Genomic DNA, 21992 nt, shown 5'->3' with positions numbered 1-21992 from the left:
AAATCATTATCGTTAATTTACACTGCCATCCTCCTTAAGCACAATTTATAAATTTGTGGAAGGAAACTAATCCTAACATGCAACCCATAACATTTATTACTTAGCTTTTTTCCCATAACTTAAGTCAAGTGTACTTAACCTAAATCAGCATTGGCATCACCATTCTACAAACTTAGTCAACTACTATACAGTAGGGAGAAAGGCTAACCTAGCCTTTCTGAGTATAAATGCAATAGATAGTTGGTCTATCCTAGACTATACATTTAAACGCATGCATCCATGTATTGTGCCCATTATCTGCCCAGTTAACTGGAGACATAATGTAACATAAAATACCTACTATATTCCTTCTTTGACATAATGGTGATCAGCTCTAAATTCACTGGACAATTCAGTCATCCTTGCATATCTAGTTCATAATACAAGTTTGTGCAACAATTGTACCTACACATAAGATTCCCATATAGTTTCTATCATGAATAACCAATAAAAATCCATACTATGCTCCTACCTCTATCTCTACCTTTTTCGGTAGTAAAAGTTACATGCATAAAAATGAGTTTAAGTGTACGTGAACACATAACATTTCTAACACATATCTGAATCAATATGAGAAAAGGATTGGTACCCTCAATAAATGAAATTCATAATAATACATAGATTAGATAACATGTACCTCGACCTCCATAGTCCCAAACATAAAATCAAAATCATTCACCATGTGTAGATATCATTCTCTACACTATTAACACACATACAGTTAAACCAATATACTGGAAGAATTACAGAAAATTGCAAGATAAGGAGAAACATACAATATGTTCCATGCATATGAAACCAACTAAAACATCAGTTGGACAGCGGAAAACCACCACCCAACCATGAAACACCTTTGAATCCCCCCGAGTCGAGGTTCTTGCTAAGGACCAATTGTCCTCAACTGATCAATGCACTAGATATTTAATAACCTCCTTCATGATTTAGTTTCCATTAGCCACGTCCTACTTTTATTGATTTTTCCATTTTCCTACGTCTTTTTCAGAAAATCTTGTCTTTATCCCCCATGAGGATTTTCCTCATAAAATCTTGCCTTTATCTCCTGCAAAGCTTTTATGTTTTATGGATCTTAATCTCCCATCCATCCAAGCTTATCTATAGCCACATATATAAGCTTTATCATGAAATATTTATCTCTATCCCATTCCTCAATGGGATTTGGCAAGAATCTCATCTCTGTTGGTGCTCCACCCTCCAAGTGATTTATTTATTAACTTAATTAATAACATATTTGCTTTTCATATTACATATCACACCTAGCTTTCCTCATATTAGGCTTAAAATGGTTTAACCCATAAGGGAGGTTATCACACCTAGCTTTAACTCAGCTTAGGTTCACAATTATTTAACACACAAGGGAGGGTTGTTACATACTCCTCCCCTTAAACTTTACACCGTCCTCATGTCCTCCTTCACAGGTAGTTGATTTCTGAATCCACAGCTCTCATATCTCCACCATTTGTTGCAACTCTTCTAATGTACATTGGTTACAAGGAGTGCTCCCAACGTATTTCCTTCCATAGCTACCTATAACATTGTTTTCAAACCATCTGTGAGAAGTTATAGATGCAAAAGTTTAACTATAATAAATATCACGATCTTTTACTCAGTATTACTAAGGCAGCTATTTCTCACTTTTCATTTTATCTGAATAATGCAGGTTCTCTTCTGGTATTCTTCCAAGCCTTTGTGTTCTTGTCGAACACCTCCTTCTTGAGTTTCTCTGCATACAACACATCTGTTAGTATATTTTACACATCAATATATCTACAATGTCATAACGAATTAGTTAACATAACCATATATATTCATTATATATTTTCATCATGTATATTCATCATAATCGTATGTATGCTAAACTGTAATTAACCATGGTTATTTATCCTTGAACCACTTCTTAATTTCGTTCTTCGGTGTAACCTCCAAGTCGATTGCCCCGCCAGACATCTACCCAATGTCTTTATGCATACCTACACACAAGGTATATTATACACATTGTTATACATATCATATTTCAATGATGTAACACATGTAATCATACGGGTACCATATGTACTACTGTACATAGTACTATCTCTACTACAACCCATCATACCATTCTCATGGTATCACCTACATCACATAAGTTTTAACCACATGTTTTCTACTATGATAGAATCATGTCAAACATTCCTTTATATTTTTCTTATAAATAGAACAATTGTGATTAGTTTATAAGGAATTCCCATGAGCATGGTTCATTTCTTAACCCAAAAAAGTTTTATGTCAAGTGCAGATAATTTTCAAATTTCATTTGGTTGGAACACAATATTAGTAACATAGGATTGTATTCATGTATTTTTTTCATCTTAATCATACCTTCTACTTAGTGTTCTAAGGAAGCCTATTAACTCATAGCTTTTGAAGTTTAATATTCATTGGATCATACTTCATTTTTAATCAATTCCCTCGTATGATTTACTATTGCCCTTTTCATGCCTCAACATCTTGTTGGTCATGCATAATTTAGTGTAGTTATACATGAAAGTTTTTACCACTTTCAATCCTACACCCCTTTTAGCTATAAGTGTTTATGATTTTAGGGTACTTACATCTCAGCTCCTCTTTAACATTAAATCACCCTTAACCAAAAGATGAGTTATCCATTTTATGAATTCTTGTTTGAATTATGCAACATTTCTTATGTTGTCGAGACACATTATCAATGCAATACAATAAGAGAACCTCCCAAAATTGCTTGGTACAAATTATGCATTTCAATTTGTATGATATTGATCTATTTAAATAGATTGTTAGATACCATTTAATTGACCTAGTGGTCCATACCACTTGTTCTACTTCATCAATTACTATGGTGTGTACTCAAGGATACTTATAGGTTCCATCATACATCATTGAAAGATGCATATGTCATGATATATAATAGTTTGTTAAAGTTAGCTTCCCCTTAATCACACTTCCTTCTAACCGAAGAAAAAATCACATTGTATGTAGATGCATTAATTAAAGAATTAAATTGAAAGACAATTTCTATAGTTATATAGTCTTGTACTATAACATTGTTCTCACATTATAATGCTATTTCCTAGAAACCTTTACCATGGTATAATACTTTCACAGCAATAATACCATTTATAATTTGTTTTTATAACATGATGACCATAGTTTAATCTTTGACCAGAATCAAATACTCGTATATTCTCTAATAAACATGGTAAATTTATTTTCTAGTTTTATCATAGTCCAGTTTTATGAAAAAGTGTGATTCTTTCACACATGAATGTACCATGTGTAAGTGTGCCACTCAAGTAATCATATCTTCCTTCCATATGCATTACTTGTTATTAATCTTAAACAAAATCAAACAACATTAATTAAGTCATTTTCTCACTATGACACATGGCATGCTATAACAATTTAGTTATAAGATTTGAGTTTTTTCGCATGACAGTAAGGATTAATATCCTTCAATTTCTTATCTAACGCGACTCTTAAACATAATCATAAGTTGTTTGTGCATATTTTTCCCCAGGCATATAGTTCAAACAACTCAAATTTCCATTCATGGTTGAAAAAGTGAATTCTGCATGCTTGCATGACATTCCAAGAAATAGATAATTCTTCCACAATTCAAGGTAGAAATAAATAACCACCTTTAATTATCTACTAGTACTCGCTTGTGAATAAGACTAGAACATAATCATTGTTGATTGTCAACTAGAAATCTTATCTAAATGAGAAGTTCAACAATGACTTTTGTCTAATGTTATATTCAAGGAGGTGTCTCAATTCCTAACTTGGAAATGTTCTTGTTTGTTAGGTGTTACCCAAGAACCTTATCTGTATCTACGCAGATATATACATTAAGGTACACCCTTAAGTTGCAAGGTTTCATACTGTTAAGAGGTTCTTATGACTTAGCACAATCTTCTTACCATCAATCAAGAAGCATTAGGACTTGCTTCTTATTAATTACCATGGTTTATATGTTATTGTATTCAAAGATTCTTATCGATGCAAGTATGCATTTCCAATGCATAGGTCATGGTGTATATATTAACATGTTATTATTAGACTCCCCTTAATCACTTTTTCGAAGAACCATCACACTCCATTTAACAATAGAAGCATTAACAAAAATATTTTATTACACTATTTCATGCCCTCTATAATATTATCAACATTCATGGGAATCTTTACTTTTGCATGACACCTTTTAAATCATCATCCTTTTAGGACTAGTTTTTGACTTACTCAATCATTTCACTCAAAGAAACTTTTCCATTTCCAAAATTTTAACATGGAAAAAACTATATTAAAAGATTTTTTCTTCTGGGCAATCACAAAATCTCATATTCATTTGAGACCTACGAGCATCTTGACTTTGTCTAGCCTCAAGAACAAAATGCTTTCGGAAAATATCTCTTATAAGAAAGTAACACGCAAAATCATGAATATCCATAATATAAAGACTCGCGCGTCTTTTCTACAAGTCTCCAACAAATTTTTCCAATGTTTCCAATAGAGTAAGGGCAATCGAACAGAGTGAGAATAACCCAAAGAAATTTGCTAGAGTATGGAAAATTTATTTTTAAAATTTTCAGTGTCCTAAATAGGTTTTCAGTATGGATTCTTTGAAATGTTGAGTGCTTCTTAGCATCCATATTTTACTAAATTTTCCATTTTTTTTTATAGTTGGTATTTCCTTGCTCTACAAATTCCCCAGGTAAAATGAATTTTACAGACAATCTCAGCACAAAATGTGCAGGCAATTAAGAATCACTATACATTTAGGATGGCAATTTTAATTGTCCAAGTATTATATCTAGTTGAATGAAACATTGCAACTTCCCCACATAGAAAGAAGAAAGAAAGGAATTTTTTTGACTCGAGGCACACTAAACACCACTCTGAAGACCACGAAATGGATATATCCATAACAAGAATAGGCTTTCAAAAAGAAGTTCGTTAATCCATCTATCTAAAATCAGGCTTATTTAGATAGAGATGCATAAGCAAGTGAACAGACTCACAACTCTGCAAGAGAGGCAACTTCGTTAAACTCACTTGCTCTGCACTTGCACATATATCTTGTCATCTTCACAGAAGTCACCCATCCTTTATGTTGAATATCAAATGGACGAAGGTTGGGAAAAGGTGGGAGGTGAACGTTCGAGAGATAGACTGGGTCATCTCGGTGATTTTCCCATCAAATATATTTGAAAACTTTTTCATATTGTCAAGATGCATCCTTTAAAATGTTAAAACGGGTGAAATATATGTCACACTCATCAAATTTAGAATTCAAACCTAGCTATTGGAAGCCAGATGAATACGCAAATCGAGGTACCAAAAAATATTATGATATTAGGAAACCAATGAAATTAAAGACACAACAAAGCTAGGCCCCCACGGAATTGAACGAAGCAATAGAGATATAGTGAGTGGATAACCTGGAATTAACCATGATGAAGGGCTTGTTTTAAGGTTGGATATATAAATGCACACAAGATGCTTCAGGATTTTTGAAAATCATGATAGGAAAATAGATTCAATTATATACTATCATTGCATCAAAAGCACGCAAGGAAAAGTAAGCAAACCCAACATAGATGTATGTATGTATGGACGCGAGCGTATGGCCTAGAGAAAATTATACCAATCTTACATGGAGAATATTTCTCCAAAAAATATATAGACCATCTAAGGGCATCATTGAGAGCACAGAATGTGGTTTCACTATTCTCCCTCTCAATGAAATCAGAAACCATTGTTATATTTCTATCCAATCAGGATTGTTCACTTATTTATGGGCATCAGAGGAGAGAGTATTTGATTAGAATTGGATTGCCATTATCCATTCTTCAGTCTCCAATGATAAGCCTTATCTAACAAGTGATTGATCGCCTCACATCTATAGTAAGACAAACCGAAAAGCAAAAACCCTTAGTTACTAATCATGTTTTTCCTAAAAATTAGAATGAAAGCTCGCGGTTGATTAGAGAATGTTTACAACCACGTCTTATTCTACTAATCTCCATTCCCATCCTATCCATATACTTATTTAGAAACATCGTGACTACTTTTACTTAGCACGTCACACATACTTTATAATAGTATGCTTAATCCGATAGATTGAGGATAATTACTATCCCACTCATTGCATTTGTGGCAAACTAGATCTGTGATCATTGTTTCCATATCTATCGTAAAACAACTCAAAAGAAAGGAATAGCCATTATCAAGATGACTTCCTAACTTTGTAACGCGTTGTTGCTTTTACCCATCAGCGTACATTCCATTTTAATACGTCACATGATAATCTCTATCCAAACTCACGATAATAGTCCTCCAGGTGTGATTATCCACTCCTCCGCTTGATTTTGATCCTTTCCACTATTGTGGTAATTCTCTTCAGTGAAATAGAAACCACAACAATCGAGGTTTCTTGTTTTTGATTTACACCTTATCGTTATTGGCGTTGATGATTTTTCCATTAACAATTCATTTTCCATTAACAATTCATTTTCCATTGATTTTTCCATTGCTATTCATTTTACATTGATTTTTTTCAGGCGAGAAATGGAATTCTCGGAACTAGAGTGGAAACAAAGAGCTGACAACCCTGAAATTAGAGGAATGAGGTCCTAGTAAATTTGAAAGGGGATTTTCCCCACAGCCTAGGCATAGTCCTCACATGCCTTCCTTTAATTCCACAGAAACAAAGATTGTCTTGACAAGTAGAATCGAAGACCTCTTTCCACTCCCCGATGTTCTTTATGAGCTTAGTAAATAGCACAGTGGATAGGACTGTTCAGAGGAGTTGGGAAAGACACCAATATTTCTAATTGGATGACTCTCTAGTCTTTGCAAGCGGCGAGTATATGAGTGACAAGAAAGTCCAAGAGGAGTGGAGCTTGGAGTAATGCTGGCAATAATCATCCACTATGAAATAGAAATATTATGGTGATTCTTTCACATTCTGAGTTTAATGCCAAATTTATGGTTGTGCATAATCCTGATTACTGTGGTGATTTAAATTATACACATGCTTTTAAAGCACCACCACAATGCAACATGAACTCAAATACTCTTTCAGTCATCCGATCGTTCCATTTTCCATCTTCAGAAGAGCATTTTTCATTGCCATATTGGGGAGAACTAGGGATGCGATAATGTGTCGATTTGAGAAATTTGGAATAAAACTTGGGCTGCATGTTATTACAATTTCTCTCTATACCCGAATATTATCTGTGTATTGTAATACTCAGCTGCCAATCAACTGATATGCCTACGCACATGAAAACCATCTCAACATCTATTGTTGTGGGTTTCTACTAGCATGCTCCTTCCATTGACTCCTTCCATGACTGACATTATGTATCGGGTGTTAGTTTGGCTTATTATATGCTTGCGAAACGTGTAAGTAATACCTATATTATGATGCATTGATATTTTGCCATTGTTCCAAGTGAAATATTACTTGGATGATTGTTGTATGGACGGTTATGTCCCATTAATCAGTTCAATAATACGAATGGGTCTGTCTACGATTTATACCAACATGTATACATCACATAGAATCAATCCCACATTCATATATGGAAGGTTTATTAATTTTTTTCAATTTCTATATTTGATTCTATCTTAAGAACAATATATCCATGTTCCATGTTTCACAATCTACTTTACCTTATAGGTTTTAAACCTTTTTTTTAAATGTTGGATTAATTCTCATCCTTAGTCATATTCCGTAGAAACGGATTGGCCTATAGGCCGAAAAGTTTCAACTTGAAGCTCTGATACCATTTGTAAAGAACCTCCTAAGCTTACCTGGAAAACCCACTCTTTAGGCTCCATAAGTTTAAAATTTTTCTTTTGTTATGGCATAGGTTCACCACTTGACACAAGTGTTATGTTCTTTTTATTTCAGTTCAAATTTTTAGCTTTGTAACTATACCTATCTTCATAACAACATAGGTACGGAATCTACAATAATACATACTCTTATAGTTTTTTTACGGAGTTCACGATAGGATCCTTAAATTCTTACGACAACATGGCATAGATGATTTGAACCATAATTAGATGCAGTACCACCTAAACTGTTTCACATGCACCATGGTCTTATGCAAATATTAAAACACAGATACTATCTAGTATTAATTCAATAGTTGCTCTTGTCATGATCATGAAATCATTATCGCTAATTTACACTGCCATCCTCCTTAAGAATAATTTATAAATTTGTGGAGGGAAACTAGTCCTAAAATGCAACTCATAACATTCGTCAGTTTTTTTTTTCCATAACTTAAGTCAAATGTAGTTAACCTGATTGGGCATTGGAATCACCATTCTATAGACTTAGTCAACTAGTATACAACATGTAGAATGGCTAACCCAACCTTTTTGAGTACACATGCAATAGATAGTCAGTCTAACCTAGACTATACAGTTAAATGCATGCATCCATGTCTTGTGCCCATTATCTGCCCAGTTAACTAGAGACATAATGTAACATAAAATACCTACTATATTCCTTCTTTAACATAATGATGATCAACTCTAGATTCACTAGACAATTCACTCATCCCTGCATATCTATTTCATAAGCCAAGTTTGTGCAGCAATCCTACCAATGCATAAGAGTCCCATACGGTTTCTATCATGAATAACCAATAACAAACCATATTATGCTCCTACCTCTACCTCTACTTTTGTCGGCAGTAAAAGTTACATGCATAAAAATGAGTTTAAGTACATGAACACATAACATTTCTAACACATATCTGACTCAATATGAGAAAAGGACTGGTACCCTCAGTAAGTGAAATTCATCATAATGCATAGATTAGATAACAGGTACCTCAGCCTCCATAGTCCCAAACATAAAATGAAAATCTGTCACCATGTATAGATATCATTCTCTACACTATTACCACACATACATTTAAAACAAATATAGTGAAAGAATTATAGCAAATTGCAAGATAAGGAGCAACATATAATACATTCCACACATATGAAGCCAACTAAAACATCACTTGGAGAGTGATGAACCACCACCCAAACATGAATCATCTTTGATTCCCCCCGAGTAGAAGGTTCTTTCCAAGGATCAACTATCCTCAATTGATCAATGCACTAGGCATTTAATATCCTCATTCATGATTTAGTTTCCATTAACGATGTCCTGCTTTTATGGATTTTTCCATTTGCCTAGGTATTTTTTGGAAAGCTTGTCTTTATCTCCCACAAGGATTTTCCTCATAAAAGCTTACCTTTATCTCCCGCAAAGATTTTAGGTTTGATCGATCTTTTTCTCCCATCCATCCAAGCTTATCTAGAACCACATCTAGAAGCTTTCTCATGAAAGGTTTATCTCTATCCCATTCCTCAATGGGATTTGGCAAGAATCTAATCTCCCTTGGTGCTCCACCCTACAAGTGATTTATTTATTAATTTAATTAATAACATATTTTCTTTCATATTACATATCACACCTAGATTTTCTCAGCTTAGGCTTAAAATGGTTTAACCCACAAGGGAGGGTATCACACCTAGCTTTAATTCACCTTAGGTTTACAATTATTAAACACCCAAGGGAGGGGTGTTACAAGCTTGATTGATGGGATATAAATATCCATTAAGTTAATTAGCTGGAGAAATATGCTAAGCTTATGAAAAAAAACACATACAAGCATTGTGGGAGAGAATGGTGAGCTTCTATGGAAAATCCTAGGAAAGTGGATAAAATGGTCCACAAAAGCGGGATGTTGCTAAAAGGAACTTTATCATGAAAGACAATTATTAAATACTTGATAAAAGAATCAACCGGGGGGATTCCCTCGCAAGAACTTCTTAGCTCATGGGTGAACTTAAGGAAACCATTCTAGGTTGGGTGGACACACGTGTTAAGTTCCTAGGTATTTCTTTCTTGATGTGAATTAATAACTATTTTATTCTTTCACTTGAATAGATCGTATGGAAATTTTGTAATCTAGAGAACTATTTTGATAGTTTGAGCTATCTCTGTGAAAGAATTGAATTTTCTACAATGGTACAAGGGGTTAGGAAATAGTGATTCAGGGAGTTAAATACCTATTTCAACTAGGGGAAGAACAATATTATGTAATGTCTGCTTATATTGAATTGCTTTAAAGGAAATTCATAGTGATATAACTAGAGTTGTTCATTCCAAGGCCTTCGGTCTGTATTAGGGATAGAGCGTTGGTTATTTTCTATCTAAATTATTTATAATTAATTATTAACTTGAATATTAATTGTTCTATTCCAAACAAAAAAAATCGAGGATTGCATGGTAGTTATTTTGTATATCCTGTGAGACCTTAAAGAATGGTATAAATCTATTAGATTTTCAGTGGCATTAAAGCATTATACATGTTGAGATATTAGTTTATAATGAACACTGTAAATTGTATATATATATATATATATATATATATATATATATATATAGCGATTAGACAAATTACCTACATGTTATAAAAAATATCATAGCATTTAAGTGAATGATTTGAAAAAGAATAGTATGATTCCTTAGAATAATTCTAGAATAATTTTGGGTGAACTAATTGATTGCTCCTAGAGAAGTTGTTTCTTCCTTCGTAGATGGAGACGTATTTTAACGTAAAAGTTTCATGTTTAAATATTTATGCTAACATTGCAATCCTAGTGCTTTGACCAATATAAGACAAAACAGATATCCTAGTATATGCTTGGCGAGAAGAAGTGGAAGATCCATGTGTAAGGAGGAAACTATAGTCCATGCGTAAGGAGGAGAAAATGGAATCATTCTCAATATAATCTGTTAGGTATCAACATAGACAATATTGAAAAAACATGGATTAAAATTAGGTTATAGTCCCCGTTTTCAACATGGGAAAGAGATTGGTTATCTATAGAACTCATAAGCAAATAATACCATGTATAATTCACCATAGTGTTATCAAGAAATCTAGTGTCCACTCGGAGTTGCTAGTCCCACTAAGACTTGTAGGTATCTTAGAAACAAACAAACTAAAACTACTTTTGTTTTCCTTTATGAGAAGTAGATAAGAGGGGAATGAAGGACACAAACCTCAGTCTTGTGCTTGGTTCCTTGCTCGGTTCCTCTCCCTTCTGACAAACCCTTGCCGCTTCTCCTTTGTCTACCTAGCTTCAAAGAGCACTTGTGGAATCAGAGCAGCATAATACTATCGAAGAAAAGATATCTACAATCATAAAAAATATAGGACCAGATGTATATTGACCACACAAATGCATATATCATCAAACATACAAGAATGTGGAGGAAAAATTGAACAGCTTATTAATATCAAGAATAGCAAAGAGGATTACAACCAATTGTTCTAACCCAGCATCATCCTCCAGCATGAAAGCCCTTCTTTCACCTCATTAAAAGCTTAGATCAGCAAACACTATGATGTTCCACCAAGAAACCAACAACACTTCCTTGCAAGATACAAAATTCTAGCCTCTAACCTTTGGGATGAGGGATCCATATATAGATAATTGCAAGGGGGTGAGTCAGCTTCTCGGATTTTGATTAGTGTCCTCTCTCTCATAGTTCTTGATTCCACTTGGAGGTTGATGATATCCTACTCATCCCTGGGCGAATTCACAGAGGCAAGTGTCAAAGGAGAAGTTTATGGAAGATTCTATGATCATCCACCTCGCAAACTATCTCTGCCATTTGTCCACTCTTGCCCATCGCACCCTAAAGAAGGACTTTTTAGTATGCATTGCACCCTTTTCACTGGGCAGGTGAGATGCATTCCACCCTCTGTACTAGGTAGTCTGTATGGTCCCGTTTTGACTAGTTCTGAGCAGATTCCCATGGAGAAATTCTGGGAGATGATGTAATTAGCTGAACTTGTTCTTTTACGGTATGGAACAACGCTTTTAGGGACTTAGGAGCCCTTGGTTTATAGAAATGTTTGACTGGGGTTGCAGTGCCTAAAAATTTCTATAACAGTTGCCCCCTAAAGCATGAGGTCGTTAATCTTTTGATGTCGGGTGAAATGATTTATCATGAGGATCTGAAGTTTTTTCGAGCTGGAAGGTGACCTGTAATAAGATACAATACAATACATTATCTTCATAATATTTTTCATGATCTAGCTAAGGCAGGCATTCCCATGCTCAGATTTATAAATTCATTTTCATGTACATAAGATAGACAATCGTCTGTGAGGCAGACTGATCATTCTGATAGAGTCATCATCCTTTGTTTCGGATGATCATCTGTGCAGCAACAATGTACATTTGATGTTTTTATTTTCCTAAATATATCGCAGCCTAGATGGATGAAACTAGATCATGTGTCTTTAAACTCGTTCAATATTCACTCGAGCACAAGTCGATCCATGTGAAATATGTTCTGGAGTCGAACATGGAAAGACATCGACTGATTACCAACCAATGATGTAAGTTGTTAATAGGTGCGAGAGGAATCACCGATAATGATGATGACCATCAAGGTACTACAGTACAATTCGCGTGGTGTGAAAAGGGACTTGGCATTGAACACCACGCAAAATCTTTCGATCAAAGGCCATTGATGTAAACTTGTCACTGGAAGTGAGAAACTTGCCATTGAGGCATGCAAGCTTCAAATTATTGAAAGGGTTGTTCCTAAGTCGACTTCTCGGATAATGAGCTAATGTCGACAAGAAGCGACCCGTCGTGTGAGGGCCTTAATGAATCCCACATCTACGACATCGAACAGAGCAAATGATTTTGGAGGCGAAAACGATATGTTGATATAGGGTTCAGGGTGGCAATCATGAAAGAATGGAGTGTGAATGTATTGCAGCAGATGAGACATAGATGAATTCTCTGAGCAACTTCTCTTGAACATACCGGCGACACTGACATGGATTGGTAGCGTTAACCCCAAATATGGATGGTGTGATGGACCAATGGTGATATGACCAGTGAATGGAACAACCCAACCTGACTCAGATGCGGAGTGAAAGTGTCATGTTCAAGAACGACTTGCTACCAATAAAATTTCTTCAAGTTTTCTTCCCAATTTTTCCCTAGTCATTGCTGACCAATACCTCTTTATTTTTGTCAAGCTTGAGGAGGATAGCATATGCCTGTTCTATAATTTTCCATTCGGGCAAACCCGTCGCTATGTTTTAATGATCCTAGTGACAGTGAAACTCGTTCTTGTCTGTATGGACAAGTTTGTCGCTATTTGGTTTTAACGAGTTCAACGAGAAAGATAACTCGGTCCTTTTCAATTTTAGAGAGTTTGAAAGGGACGTAAAGGAAACTCCAAAAATCCTTTTTCTTCATATAATCCCTTAAGTCCGAAAAAGTATAAAATAATACGAAAGGGGTGAATTTTCAGTAATTTTAACGAGCCGAACAAAACAAGTCCTCGATATTTTTGTGTAATAATCCCTCAGGTCCAAAAAAATTAAAATCTAGAGGGATAGCACTTCCGGTAGCTTTAACGAGCTGGAGAGGCCAATTGCTTTGCAGTCTTTTCATATTTTATGAGTCAGATGAAAAGAGCTTAAAGGAGACTCGTTTTTTGAGGAACGAGTGATAATTTCAGGTAGCAGCTGTTCCAGGTAAGGTTTGGAATTTTCCAATCACAGTAGTGTCACAAGGATGGAAAATAGGATCACTCTTCACAGCTGTTCCTCAAAAGGGGTAAACAATCAAATGGAGGTGAATGATTGGATAAAACACAGTGGAGGTGATGGTAAGAACACGACCAGGGCTCAAAAGTTGATGATAATGCATTCACAATGGTTATTTACTGGAAATTGGTTCATTTTTTAATGAGCTTAAACTCTGGGGGAACGTTTGCTCATTGCTAAGGTTTAATTTTTAACGAGCTTGAAATTCGCATAAAAATTGTTCGTGCCAGTTGTATAATGAGGATGTCTCATCGATAGGTTCAATTTTTAGGGAGCTTGCACCATTCGAAACTTTGCTTCGGATCTTTCTTTATGAAAGCTAGGAACGACCAATCCTACGAGTTTAAAGGGTTGAGAAACTCTAAACTAAGAAAATAAATGGTCGCTCTTCGCTTGCATGCAAAAAGGTTTGCATGCCCCCAGGTATATCGAATTAGTTTCCAGGTTCCCATATGAAAGCTCTCCATCCACGTTGTAGACAAAATGCTTCCTTGGTGATGTCTACCAAAATAGACAAAGGTGAGTGGCGCGGTCACCTCCACTCACATAACTTTTATGAGGGAATCTTATTCCAATCTAATCCCATTTTTCTAAACAGACGGGAGTGTCAAACTAATCATATATCGTCCGCGCAAACCTAACATATACCCAAGGTTTTCCTGCCGAAACAGACCAGGGTGCATGCCCCCTGGGTTTCAGTCATGTCCTCCCGAATCACTCGCGCTCTTCAGGTGGACGGAATGGAGATTGATGAGACATTCCTTACGTGAAAAAACCATTTAGTGATGGCATTTGACTATTGGCTATGTGTGAGCCGGGGAATGAAAGCTGGTCTACGAGCTTGACCACTTTGCCTTCATGCGGAAAACACAGTACTCTAAAGAGTGAGGAGACAGTGGCTCCCATGCTATAAATATATTCATGCCCAAGGAGTATATTATAATCTAGAGGTCCTCGTTCTACCATTACATTCATGTAAACGGTTTTCCTTCTCAACGTTATGGGCAAATTGGGAAGGATCCCTAATGGTCGAATGGTTCCTTTGTCGAAGCTTATCAGATTTCTCATTTCAGGCAGAAGCGATGGCGAACCAAGCGCTTCCCAAGTAGTTGAGGAAAGGATACTCATAGAAGCCCCTTCACCTATGATGGTACCGACCATGATCATTTTGTAAGCTTGTACAATGATTCAAAATGGTACATTTGCCTATACATGGGGTCAGCCTAGTAGATTCCAATCGAAGGAAATGACTATGTTGCTTGGAGGTGGGACTGAATAGACGGTCGGATATGACTCTGACGAACTTCCTTCCTACATTAAAGGAATAAGTAGACTGCCCCCATGTTCATCAGAGTCTGTGTTTATGAAAAGAATTTGAACGGTGTCGTTCTCATTCTCTTCGGTGATTGTGTCATCAGAATATGGACCTTCCAAAGACAAGACCGGGTCCACTGCTGCCTCAATCTTTTGATTTTCATCTGGTATGGATTCAGTGGGTTTATCTTCAATGATAGATGCTTCGACTAACCACAATGGAATTTCGATCGGATTTTCAACTAGTGATGGACTCGACAAGAGTTTCTTGTATCCAAGAGGGAGCCGTAGCAGTGAAGCAGGACGGTCATCCAAGACTCTTTTAGCTTCATCTAGGAAGGGAAAACGGTGGATGACGTGATCACCTTCACACAGTTTACAAGGAAATCTACATTTCCTTTTTTGTCCAAATGCTTCTCTTTCACTAGTTGATGGTGTACTTTCAACATGATCTTCAGAGGTTGATGACACCAGATTGTGCAAACAAGGAGACTAGTCCCTTAAGATCCGAGGGATGCAAGGACAATCTCGATGATAGTGGTCTCCTTTGCAAATGACACATGGAGATTTAGGCTTGGACGGTGCAGTGTGTGGATTTTCACTAGACGATGCCCGGTTACCCCTTTTTTCCTTTGGCTCCTTCTTCTTCTTCTCTTTCTTCTCCTTTCCCTTCTTCTCCTTATTTTTTACTTGATTTTTGGCTTTACCAGCTTTATCAAGTGAAGAGGAAGGAGGAGAGGGAGAATCGGACGAAGTAGAAGGTTGGGGGGTAACTTTAGTATCATCCAGTTGCTGACTCGATTGTTTAGGAATCACGGTGTTCTGAACAACAGAGGTCGAGAAGAGCCATGTTAGCAAGCCAATTGTCAATCCTGGAAGTGACAATGTGGCCATATGAGGTGCACCAACATCTCCCCAAGAGGGGAAAGGACTAGGAGTTCCTCCAAGGGGAAATCCTTGGTTGGTGGACTCCATTTTTCTAAACCTATGACCAATGCGGGAATGGTGATATTATTCCGATTAAAATAAATTTTAAACGCTTTGACACAACTTGTTTTTTCAATTTTTAAGAGTCGAGAAAAAAAAAAAGATGACTCTAGTCGCCTTCGATTTTTAATGAGCCTGAAGTGACAAGTTCTTAGATGGACCTTTTCCTTTAAGGAGTCTGAAAAGGAACGAAAGAGACTACTCTAGAAATCTAGACAAAGGGATTACCAAACCAATTTCAAAACTGCAGAATACTTTTTACTGTACAACAATCAATCTTCCTGAATGCTGTGTTCAGTGCCTTACAATCGATAGGGTGGCAGACATGGCTTCCTATGGATAAAGAATATAACCTATTGTGGTCTCCCAATATATACTCAATGGTACGTGGAAGCACAAGTCCGTACTGGCACTTGTCATCTCAAAAAGGAGGAATCACCCAACCAATAGTGAAAGTGACAGTTACCAGGCTTTATGACGCCGGAATATGTCTCTAGCCTAGACTTCTAGATGTTGTGCGTTAGGTTCCAAAGTGTTTTTATGCTCATTGAATTTATCTTACAGTTGATCTTTTTTAAGAAATTTGCCTTTCAGGTTCACCGCGTGATGTAGATATAATTCCTAAAATGCAATCTAAGATGATAAACAATCATTTAATCTTCTTTTTTCAATGAAAATCCTAGATACTAAAGCAAGAAAGGTGATATTCTTTCAACATAGAGCAGAGAGCACACACTAGATGCACTGTCCTAAATCAAACCAACAAGCAGTCTAAATGCAAATGCACATGCATGTATTTTTTCAGCTTTCTTAATGTGTGAATGACAAGAAGAATGCTAAGTACAAATCTGAATTATCTTTTCAAAGCAACAGTACTAACAAATTTCTTTTCAAAAACGGAAGGAAGATAATGACGACCATTTGCTATTTTGAATTGAAAACTGTTTTTGACACTTGAAAAACTACTAATTCAAATCAAATACAAGAGTAACTATATAATTGACCATCAAGAAAAATAGAATTCTTTTCTTTGACTGAAAACGACACTTGTGACACTTTCAAATCAGAAGACGACAGTTCGATTATGCTACTTCTTTGTAAAAGAGAACTGAAAATGGAACACAATACATAAAAACATTCAGATTTCTTTGCACAATGGAGGCGGAATGATGGAAAGGAAGGGGGTTTTCATAGTGGTATACCGATCACAGACAACAAAACTCCTGAATAAAGCTGAAGAGAGTGAACACAAAAACCAAAATCTGAGAGCAGAAGAGGTCTTGTCTGATCAGCGCACCTGCAACACAGGGAAAGTGCGATGCAACGCACCTACTGCACATGGGAGGTGTGATGCATCCAAATTCCCAAAAGGAGAAGGTGCAATGGTCTAGGGATGAGACTTCAACTGGGTTCCAGGTCACAGTTTGCAGCTCAGTTCAGGGATTTAGGCTGAGCAAGTGGTGTACAGTAAATAGAAATCACAGGGGCTGATCTAATGAGGTTACTAGAGCCACCACTAGGGCAATTAGAAGGTTTTCAAATCGATTGTTCAGTTTATAAAAAAAACCCAGAGATATACTGAAGCATCATTGATCTACTTTGCACTTGCATAGCAAATGAAGTTCGAAGGCTAGCTGGCTTGACTTCACGCTCCATATGTAAGTTTATAAAATGAACAAATATAGAAAAGCAAACAATCTATTCGCTCCCCAGTATGGTCGCCATTTTGTTATCGGGAAATCTAGTGTCCACTCAGAGCTGCTAGTCCCACTAAGACTGGTAGCTATCTTAGAAACAAAAAAACTAAAACTACTTTCATTTTCCTTTATGAGAAGTAGATAAGAGGGGAATGAAGGACACCAACCTCAGTCTTGCACTTGGTTCCTTGCTCGGTTCCTCTCCCTTTTGACAGATCCTTGCCGCTTCTCCTTTGTCTACCCAGCTTCAAAGAGCACCTGTGGAATGAGAGCATCATAATACTATCGAAGAACAGAGATCTACAATCATAAACAATATAGGACCATATGTATATCAACCACACAAATCCATATATCATCAAACATACAAGAATGTGGAGGAAAACTTGAATAACTTTATTAATATCAAGAATAGCAAAGAGGATTACAACCAATTGTTCTGACCCAGCGTCATCATCCAGCATGAAAGCCCTTCTTTCACCTCATGAAAAGCTTAGATCAACAAACACTATGATGTTACACCAAGAAACCAACAACACTTCCTTACAAGATACAAAATTCCAGCCTCTAACCTCTAGGATGAGGGATCCATATATAGATGATTGCAAGGGGGTGAGTCAGCTTCTGGGATTTTGATTAGTTCCTCTCTCTGATAGTTCTTGATTCCACTTTGAGGTTGATGATCTCCTACTCATCCCTAGGCAAATTCAGAGAGGCAAGTGTCATAGGAGAAGTTTATGGAAGATTCTATGATCATCCACCTCGCAAACTGTCTCTGCCATTTGTCCACTCTCGCCCATCGCACCCTACAGAAGGGATTTTCAGTATGCATCGCACCCTTTTCACTGGGCAGGTAAGATGCATCACACCCTCTACATTGGGCAGTCTGTATGGTCCAGTTTTGACCAGTTCTGAGCAGATTCCCGCAGAGAACTTTGGGAGATGATGTAATCAGCTGACCTTGTTCTTTTAGGGTATGGAACAACACTTTTAGGGACTTAGGAGCCCTTGGCTTATAGACATGCTTGATTGGGGTTGCAGTGCCCAAAAATTTCTATAACACATAGCTAGTTAAAAGACATTACTTGTAGAACAAAAGGTCGAGGTTAATATCATGAACACTTCAACTACAATAGCTACAAGTGACATAAGTTAAATAAATTTTCAAAGATGTAGTGTAATATTGTAGTGGCCATTTTGGCAATCTATCAAGATGAAATTTCAAGCCATTTTAAAATAAGAGAATGTATACAAGGTCTCGAAGGGCATGGGGGATATTCCATGTGTGTAAATGTGTTGGGATTGGCCATGACAAACCGTACCATCAAGTTCTTATAAGCATACACGACAGCCTACATTATTAAATTAGATTAAGAATAATCTAGAACAATAAAGGTGTAGCAAAGGTTAAACTCGGTCCCGATATATGTATCAACTACAAATTCCTTAGCTAACCCCGATTTAGGTTTTATTAACCTCGCTGTGAGATACAGTTCGGCACTACATATACATTTTCGTATACAATTCTAGAGTGTATGCAACTTACTCTTATATGATTCACCTGAGTCTTTGTAGACCAATAAACTTGTCTCTAAAAGAACTAAGATAGAAGTAGAAGGAGAAAAAAAGCTATAAGAGAAAAACATACATATTCAGGTAGAAAACATTGATGGGAAATGCAATATGTATAAACATAGGAGGGAATACTAGGATATACTCATAAGTGTAGGAAAGAATAAAATAGATATATCGATAATAACTGCAAAAGTTACTGTATATAGATCCAGACTAGGAAACACACATAAGCCCAAGAGTGAACATAAATATATATATATACATTCATAACAACTACGAAAGTGATTCTATGTAATAAGTGGCATGAGTGAAAAATAAGTGAAAAGTAATCATGTCAATTGTTTATACACCTAAAAATTGATATTACCACCTCTATAAGAATACATAGACAAATGAATTATGGTGTTCATCCTAGAATCTTAACACCTAAAGGTGTATGATTTCATCTGCTCAACATGCTATAAACCCATCACTAGAACGAAGAAACCAAACTAACCTAGCACTCTGTGGTAGCATTGACCTGAAGTAGTGCAAGGAACATCAGTTGTATTACTAATAGTAGATGGGGTCGATTAGCCAATAGAGCTTGCAGACCTTCATTCCTGTAGATGGCACCTCATGTAGAACACCCTTCGATTTTAGAACAGGAAGAGTAGATGGTAAATTTACTAACAAGATATAATATGGTGAACCCAAATTACGTTACCTATAGATATATGTGAGCACTTCCCTCATGCCTCAGAAGGGAATGTCATAGATAAATACCAGATTTAGTAAACCGTGGACTTGGAAACTCACCAGCCTTTACAATAAAGAAGAAACATTTTTAAAGAGACACGAATTAATACCTGGAAGTGGGAACATATATTTAAACTATTATGAAATATACTTAATGGAGATCAAACTAAGAGTCAATGGTTACGCTGATCTTTCAGTAATTTCCTACGCAGGGTAACCAAGAATTCGTTAAAATGATATGTATAGTATAATAGATCTAAATAAATAGTAAATTGAGTAGAAATTTCAATAATAGAAGAAACCATAGATAAACATCACCATATATGTCGTTTTCATTGAGAACCACTATTCTGGAGAAAAAAAGAGAATCGAAGGCCTTATCATCTAAAACAATAAATAAAAATTTCCATATTCCTTGACAAAGAGCAAGAGAAATATTTTAGCCAACATAATAACTAGACAAACAGATTTTTTTACCCACTGAAAGCTAATACAAACACTTGCATAATAAGAAAAGAAAACATAGATATTAGTCAAATCACAATCGACAATTATAATACAGGCGTAAAATTAATGAGCATAAGTACAATTAATATATAGAGATCCTCAACAGAGATCGTGAGCTTAACCAAAATATCACAAAGGAAGTTCATAATTAGAGGGCTAACACTAGAGCCGAAATAAAACATCAAGTTCCCCCCCATGTCTTCTCCTCATGACACTAAGAGACAGAGAATGACTCCATAAAACCTTGAGTGGAGCCATGAATACAACCATGGTGAGGTGAAACGACATGATTCTTTGATGGGGAGATGGCAATCCTTCTAGAAATTCCCTGGAAATAGCTATATGCAATTAACCAAAGGCAGTGCTCGGTGGGTCGACACTCAAATAACCAAGGAGAAAAGGAGGAGAGAGGGTTAGGTTTCACCCAACAAACCATGACCATTGGATCGCCTTGAAGAATCAGAACCATCCATGCAAATATCCAACCAATAGGAATTCCAATCCATATTATCAGCAGGTGAGGTTGGAAACGCGGCGCAACCAGATCCAATGTATTGTGCACAATGGTATTGCATGTCCATCAAAATTTATGCAAAGAATGTACAATTGGCGTGAAGTATAGATCAAGAGTGGAGGCATGGGTATAATTAATAAATTATGTTTATTTATTATTTAATGTCAAAACTAGGGATGGATTTGAAGCCTAACCACTAATATGTTTAAAATAAAACTAAGCGAAGTGGTGGAACTGTAGCTGAATGGACTTAAAGCCAACCATTGATATGTTTGGAATAAAACCAAGCCAAGTGGGGTGCTATAGATGTATAGACATTCATATAATTATTAGTTTACTTGTTATTCCAAGTTGGTCATAGCTATATGTTGCTAAGAATGCATTAGGACTAGAGAGATGAAACACAAGTGCCATAGGTTGTAGTAAATCATTAATAAATATAAAAATATTTGTAAAAGGGTGGTTAAGATTTTTTTTTTTTTAAACAAGGTTCTTGACAAGGAGGTGCATGAAAAGTGGTATCAGAGCTTTGGCTCAACACTTGGTCCTAATGGGCATTATCATAAGCCTAAAAAGGGTGAAGCATAATTGTTGAAATATTTTTGTGTCACTTGCTTGATGGTGACATTAGAAGTTACCCTTCAGAGGTAACATTTTAAGAACCCTTTAGATGACTAGGACTATATTGGTATCGTCATAGCAATAATAATGAAGAATATTACAATAATCGTCATTCGAAACAACAAAGTACACCCAACACAATCAAGTGCACACCAACCTGTAAGAAGACATTTTAAAACAATTTTCATGTGCAATGGTTGGATGTAGAAAGGGAGAAGAAAAATAATAACTCAAAATTTAAAATTATTATAGGCACATCTATAGGAAGGAACCCACATCAGTCAAGGAGGTGTGGATATAGTG

Source organism: Pinus tabuliformis, chromosome 9 (genome assembly GCF_031772625.1).
Source record: "Pinus tabuliformis cultivar Carrire ecotype Pingquan chromosome 9, CPIR1, whole genome shotgun sequence".
NCBI classification, from domain to species: domain Eukaryota; kingdom Viridiplantae; phylum Streptophyta; class Pinopsida; order Pinales; family Pinaceae; genus Pinus; species Pinus tabuliformis.
Note: the sequence above shows the minus strand (reverse complement) of the source record.